This window comes from Elaeis guineensis, chromosome 9 (genome assembly GCF_000442705.2).
Source record: "Elaeis guineensis isolate ETL-2024a chromosome 9, EG11, whole genome shotgun sequence".
Lineage (NCBI taxonomy): Eukaryota > Viridiplantae > Streptophyta > Magnoliopsida > Arecales > Arecaceae > Elaeis > Elaeis guineensis.
In genome coordinates this window covers 19623802-19632005 of record NC_026001.2, presented here as the reverse complement: position 1 = coordinate 19632005, position 8204 = coordinate 19623802, and positions in this window count along the sequence as shown.

Below are 8204 nucleotides of genomic sequence, written 5' to 3'. Positions count from 1 at the left end.
AGGTTGTCGGTTGGGTGTCCTTTGAGTAAGGCTGCAAATGGATTGAGTTTGGCTGCAAATGGATTTTGTTCGGATTCGAGCATCGAATAATGCTGCAAATGAATCAAATTTATTCATGATCTGATTTAATTTAATTTATATAAATTTAATAAAAATTATTTTAAAAAAATTATAAATTTGAATCAAATTTTAAAATTAGATTCATTTTATTTTTCGAATCAAATTTAGATTTATTAAATTTTAATCCGATCCGATCCGTAGAGATTTTAGAATTGATTTGAATCTTGAGATAAATGATCGGATCCGATCTATTCCGACCCAAACCCAATGATTTGATAAAGAACTAATCTATCCTCCTTTCATAAATATAAGAAAGATATCTATCAAAATTACTGTTAATGTAGCTGCCAAGGCCCATGAACTTGGTGAGTTCATTACTTTAGCTAGTGTTTCAAGGAGCTTATACTAGTTTATTTTTCTAATATGTAACATCTCTCATTTGTTGGTTTAGCTGGTCGTCTCCGTCACCCAAAAAATCCGGTGAAATATGTAGAAAGCTATATGCACACTCTCTTATCGTAGTTACAGATGAGGTAGAGGCTAGTATCCACCAATTTTGTGTTGGATGGATGTCTGGCCAGGACACCACCTCCCAGAACCTTTTCAGTACCATACAATGCAGCAAGAAGAAAAAAGAAATAAAACAAAAAATAATCAAAATACGTGGATCAGTTACAAAAGGACTCGCCTCCACGGGACATGCAAACTTCACTATGAAAAAAAAAAATTTACAAGAGAAGATCTCACCCTCCACCCCCGTACACTCAATTTCTCTCTCACTAGAAGTTCCCCTTACAAAAGCTCTCTCTTTTGGAAGACCCCTCTGAACCCCAAAAGTGACCGACGTCTACTGTCCAGGAGCCTCCTGCTCCTTCTTTCTCAGCGACGCGATCTCTCTCTCTTCTCTCGGATTCTGATCATTTGCACCGCGTGCCCACAGCCTCATGATTTTCCATGAGAAAAACCAAGCCACCTCCCTGTTTCATGTGTTCCCAGCCTTTTAAAGGCTTAATCATCAATTAGAGAGGGATTAGGAGTCCTAAACAAAGCCAAATAACCCCCTGGACCGTCGGATCAAGATCGGGAGCCACCCACGCCATCCGATCGCACTCTGATCCATGGAATAGTATCGTGGAGCAGGAAAAACATCTGAAAAATATCCAGACGGTCCATAGACCCGACCGTGGATCACCCGATCCATGGTGGATCGAAAAAATCAGGCCCCATCGACGCCCAAGATACTATTCCACCTCGAGACGTCAAATCCTAACAATCTCCACCTCGACTCGATATTCGGCCTCCTCCTAACTCCGAGAGCTTCTGGATCTCCTCGCCCCAATGCCCTAAGGCAATCGCCTGCTGATCATAGATGGACAAATATGGGAGTCGAGCCAGGCTGCTCGATCCCATCTCCGTCATATGCTGTGCTCCTCCTGACCTGAGACTTACTTGGGGCATTATCCTGCGGCAATAGGAATCTCACCTTGCGACGTCGCCTCTCGTCCTCCCGAGTCTCCTGTCCCGTGCCCGATCCACCTCCACCTGGAGCTCCACCTCACTCTGAGCTCCACCTGACTCTTAAAGCTCCACCTCGCACTAGGCTCTCCGTCAAATAATAATATCCTCTGCTCTCCTTCTTCCCCTCCAGCATAATTCTATCGCTGCGTACCACCCTCAGGATTCTTTCACCAACTACCATCCTGTAACCTCTCGAATCCAGTCTGCTAAGTGAGATAAGATTCTGTCTGAAATTGGATATGTATCGAACCTCCCTCAATCTCCTCACTGCACCATTATGTATCCTCCAGCTGACCATCCTAATGCCTCTGATCACACAGCTCGATCCATCTAGCAGATATACAGTGCCCTCACTATTCTCTAGAGAGTCAAACTGCTCCTCTCTGCAACATACATGATAGGGGTATGCAGAATCTAATATTCACTACTAGGAAGAAGTAGATATCTCGTCAGATATCTCCAGGACGTCTCCATCTGAATCGCTGTAGGCCATCGCCACAGTAGCCATCGTCTGATTTTTGAGTTGAGGGCAATCTCTGGCTAGATGCCCCAACTCCTCACACCGGTAACACTTGGTTTTGCTCAAGTCCCTCCTGGACTTGGACCACCCTCGTCGCCATCTCCTGTCGCTCCGTCTACCGTCTCTTGCTCCTCCAGAAGCCACCAAAGCTGAGCTACCACCACCTGAACTCGAAGCTGGGTTCTCCCTCCTGAGAACTTCGTTCTAAAGTATCGCCATGGTGACCTCGTCCATCTTGATGGTGCTCTTCCCCACTAGAAGAGCAGTCACCAAGGACTCGTTTGAAGGGGGAAGCGATGCTAGCAAAACCAGCGCCCTGATCTTCTCCTCAACATTCTCACCAATGCTGAGGAGGTTGGTGAGGATCTTCTAGAAGTGGCTTAGATGCTCTTGTATGCTCTGTCCCTCAGCCATCCGCAGCTGGTAAAACTACCTCTAGGAGAAAAGAGTGTTGGTGAGAGACTTCGCCATATACAACTCCTTGAGCTTCGACCACAGTACTATCGGAGAAGTCTCATTCAGTACATGGATCATCACCTCATCCGTCAGATATATGTGGATGGTACTCACCACCTACATCTATAGCCATTTCCAATCCCGTACCTCCATGGTGGTTGGCTTTTCATCGCACAAGAGAGCATCGATCAACCTCTGTTGGATGAGCACGTTCTTCACCCTTGCCTGCCACAAGGAGAAATTGCTCTTGCCATCAAACTTGTTGATCTCCATCTTGATTGATCTTATCTTCTCCATCTTCAGTCTTGCTCACCACCGCTACAACCTGCATCCTTATACCGCCTCGCTCTGATATCACTTGTTGGATGGATGTCTGGCCAGGACACCACCTCCCAGGACCTTTTTAGTACCATGTGATGTAGCAGGAAGAAAAAAGAAATAAAATAAAAAATAATCAAAATATGTGGATCAGCCACAAAAAGGCTCGCCTCCACGGGACATACAAACTTCACTATGAAAAAAAAAATTTATAAAAGGAGATCTCACCCTCCACCCCCGTACACTCAATTTCTCTCTCATTAGAAGTTTCCCTCACAAAAACTCTCTTTTTTGGAAGACCCCCTGAACTCCAAAAGTGACCGGCGTCTACTGTCCAGGAGCCTCCTGCTCTTTCTCTCTCAGCGACGCAGTCTCTCTCTCTCTTCTCTCGAATTCTGATCATCTGCACCGCGCGCCCACAGCCTCATGATTTTCTGTGAGAAAAACCAAGCCACCACCCTGTTTCATGTGTTCCCAGCCTTTTAAAGGCTTAATCATCAATTAGAGAGGGATTAGGAGTCCTAAACAGAGCCAAATAACCTCCTGGACTGTCGGATCAAGATCGGAAGCCAACCACGCCATCTGATCGTACTTCGATCCATGGAATAGTACCGTGGACCGCAAGAAACGTCTGGAAAATGCCTAAGTGGTCCACAGACCCGGTCGTGGACCGCTTGGTCCACGGTGGATCGGGAAAACCAGGCCCCAACAGCGCCTGGGCCTGAGCCGGCCCGTGCACCCGGGCCTGGGCCGCGCCCGCACGTGGGCTGGGCCGCGTGCTTGCCTGGGCCGTGCACCCTGTGTGTTGGCCCCACTTGGGCCATGCTCCGCCGGCCCGCCGGCGGCCTCCACCGTCTCGGATCTCATGCTGACTTCAAAAGCTCGTATCTCCTCCATCCGAGCTCAGTTTGGAGTGATCTTGATCTCGTTGGACTCCATTTTTTACCGTGGATCTCGCTGTGAGCTCTATGTGGATCGAATCTTGAGATGTCAAATCTTAACATTTTATAGTAGCTATTCTTAGATGTAATCGTATTTAATTCTATAACTGGATGTGATCATAGCATTTGCAATTTCAAATATTTTAGCCTCTTATGACTAATATAGATCACTGGGCTATAGCTAATAATTTTTTGTAGTGCTGGTTTTGGACATATGAAAGTACTTCCTGCCATCACATCTATAATGTTTATTCTTATTGTCAATAAAGCCAACATCTCATTACTTTGACTATAGGAAGTATTGCATGTGGACAATCACTACAGAAGATGTTACGGTCCTATGGATTATGTTGAATTTAGAGGTACTCGCTTGATGTTATTTGGTTTTCAAGTAGTAAAATGCATAGACTTGAAGAAGAAAGGTAATAAATATGACACAACTTTTGCTCAGGGCTTCATCTGGGGTATCCCAAGCATATCTTTCATACATGTGTGTATATTTTCGTTTATGCAACAAAAGCATACTAGATCACATACAATACTAGAAGTAACTCTGTACATGCTCTTGTTCTATCAAGGTTCCCTCATCTCTCTCTATTCCTATGCTACATAAATATTAATTTGGATCGAGACTACTTTAATATTTCTTTCTCTTAAAAGTGCCTACTGATTTTTAGATCCTTATCTTTTAAAATTTTGTTATGATACTTTGAATTTGGATTAACCAAGTTAGGGATAGTGGTGAGAAAAATGTAATTAGGCTTTCTAGATTCTTGGATGAAGAGTGTGGGATATGAGGGCTCTGATTGTCTCATGCATTAGGATCAAAATTTTAGTTAAGTCCAGTAGTAGTGCAAGTAAGGTTGCTTATAAATCTTCTATTTATTGATCTTGTTATTTATAATCTAGTTCCGAACTGATCTAGATCTAGATTTGAACCGAACTTATATTTTATGGATCGGGGCCAGATTATACATGGTCTTGATCCAACCCGAATGACTCGTTGGATCAAAAAATTTGATCATGGACCCGATCCAACTCAACTTGATCTTCTATTGGGCTGGGTTTAGGTCTAATATTCAGACTCAATCAAGGAATCAAATCGAATCGAGATCACTCATGATCCGGTCTGATCCGATACATTTGCATCTCTATTTTTGGGTGCATCACACCACTCAGTAAGGGATATGGGTGCTTAAAAGGGTGGTGCCATCTCTAATGGATAGAATCTTACTTTATTGAGATATTTTCTCTTATCCTTTTTATTTATATTTATAACAGGGCCTTATTTAAGGCTTGCTCAATAGTTATTTTCTTTTTTTACCATTTAATTGTAATAGGTTTTCAGGTCATGGATCACCTAAAGATCAAAGGTAGAAATTCTTGACCCAATTTGCTAATCTGACACAATGTTGCACCATTGATGAGTAAAATCCTCTAAAACTGGAATAAATGGGTCTTAGATGTCAAGGTTGCTATAAAGCTACACCTTAACAAGGCACTCCACAAAAAATACTCACAAAGAGCATACAAAGCTTAAATTCTATTAACTATAGCACAAAAAGGGAGAGATACTTTGAGGCCCTTTAAAGCAAAGAATTCAATTAGGACTAAAAAAGTAATCAAAATGAGTGTTGTTTGACCAATCTCATGTTTTAAGGGCACTTCTAGATGCACAAAGCAATCTTATGTCAAATTGAACTAATGATACTTGGATTACTATTAGATAATTTGTACTTCAAGTGAGATTCAAATTTTCATCTGCGGCAAGCTTTTTGCTATTTAATTTAGTTGTTGCAATATTACCATCAATTTGCCATCTGACAATTTGATTTTTGCTACCAAATTACATGTTTGTATTAATATGATTCCATATTTTAGCCATCACCTTTTTATATAATTTCTATTTGATGGGATTCAAGATGACATGGAAAGCTTACATTGATAGGGAAGATTTAAGGGTTTGACATGTTTGATTAAGGTATCCTCATTTAATAATTAGGTTGAGCTAATTAGGTTGAGAAAAAATTTATAAGCGAGCTATGAACCCATTTGACTTATATGAATATTCATATCTATAAGTAGATTGACATAACTAATTTATTTGTTTGATAGATTAAGTTTTGATTTAAGGGCTTGATATGTTTGGTTTAGGTTTACTCATTTAATAATTAAGTCAAATAAGTTAGGTTACAAATCAAATTTATAAGTGGGCATTTACAAACTCATTTAACTCACATCAATATTTATATTTATAAAAAAATAATCATTATAGATTAATAAACATGAAATTATTAGACTAATATTAGTTAATATATTAACCATATCAATATCATGTTAATTGTATTATTCTAATTTAATCATGTTAACTAATTCTCATGATGAGTATATAAAATCTACTATAGTAATAGAAAAATAGAGAGGCAATTTGAAAATATATGAAAGTTGGAGTTGATGCTCATGTACAAAAATTTTGAGTATTTGCATGTAATAATGAGAAAGTATATATATATATATATATATATATATATATTTTAGAAAAGAAAAGATAAAACTTCATCTAATTTCATTAAGATAAGAAAGAAATACAACAAAGAAAGAAAAATAGCATATAGAATATGGCTAAACCCAAAAAAAAAGACAAAAGTAGAAAAAGGGGAATTAAAATGACAAGATAAAAAGGAAGGGAGAGGGGGTTTAGAAGGAGAAGAGAGGACAAAAATAAATACACAAGTGCAATATTGTAAAAGTGTTCTTAGTAAGTACTCTTATATTTAAGGATTTTTTGTTAAAAAATATAGTTATTCTTTTTATATCGGATTTTTCATAATGCTAAAATGGTAAGTGAGTCCCTAGTCTAGTTGTGAGTCGCTCTTCATTTTATAATTTTTCTATCAAGCTGATAATGTAGTCACTATCTAGGCAATTCATAGAAGGTAGGTCTTAAGATTTGAAATAATCTCAAGTTGATTGTGGGCAAGCATAGAGCAATTTCATCTACTTGCTAATAAAGATATAGGTTGATGGTTTTGGCGACTAAAATTTACTTAGTATATCAGCTATTAGTACCCTATTTTTGAAAACAAGCTTGATGAAGATCTTGGCTTTGGTTAATACTTAATAATAATTCAATCCAAATATGGCTTATCAATAGAAAGCTAACTTCTCATCAATTGAAAAAAAAAATAGCGATATATGATACCAAAGAGAACTATCCCATTGCCATGAACAATATTCATTATTTTCATACAACTCAATATGAGAAAATCAAAATTAACAAAGTATTGATGTCTTTAGTGAGGTTCAAGTATGATTCCTCACTAAAAATTAGTCGACATTGAGAACTAAGACTATAGTACCTTATCATTTAGATAAATATTAATCAAGCTATAGAACAAATTTTGAATATAAGATAAATGGATCTACCCCCGCAAATAAGCAATTTCACTATTGCAAACTCTAAATATGAAGCCATATAGGAAAGCATCTTCATGATAAATAACTCTCTACCAAATGGGTGATTTTGAACTCATTAGACTTCTACTATATCTTAATAATTTTTATCTTCATGATTGATAAATCTCTACTAGAAGGATAATCTCTAAGGCTCAACTATGCCATTAAATGTCTTATAGACTATTTTTTAAGCAAGGTCAAATATATATTGTACAAGTTCTTGATGCTAAAAAGATTTCAGATCGACTTTAATGCCATTATCTATTTCTAATTACTAAGCATATATCTCTAAAATTTTTCTTTCTTTTTCAAAATAAAAAAAATATAGTTATCTTGTTCAAGTCGTTAATAACTCATCTAGAAAGATAACTTTGTATGGCTAAGAATTACAAGTCTACTGGAACTAGTCTTTCTCCCAGAGAAATATTTCTCCCTTCCAAGTAGTGACCTTATAGTTAACTTTCTCAGTTAGTGGTTGCTAATTAATCTTTTTTTGAAATAAATTGTTAAGATATCTACGTATTTGAAGTGTTCAACCACTATAAGGAGAAATAAAAGATTTATAATATTAGTCTCAAATAAAAATCAAGCAGAGTAGAGACTAATATTTTAATTCTTTTATAAAGTATCATTTTGGACTTTTAGTTTGAAAGTTATATCAAATGCCTTGAACAAAATTGAAGGATTTTTTCAATATCTATGTCATTATTTACCAAAAAAAATTGTAGCTATCCTACTCATCCACCTACCTATCCCCTAATCTTTTTAAACTAGCATATTTCTAACTCCCTTTTCACATCCATAACTATTGGAATTCGGGGTTTGGTGCACATATATGTATTTCAAAAATTTTATTTTCTAAATACTGCAGTGAAGAATAAGATTAAAATACTTTTAATCTGAATTATGCATACATAAAAATATAAAACCACATG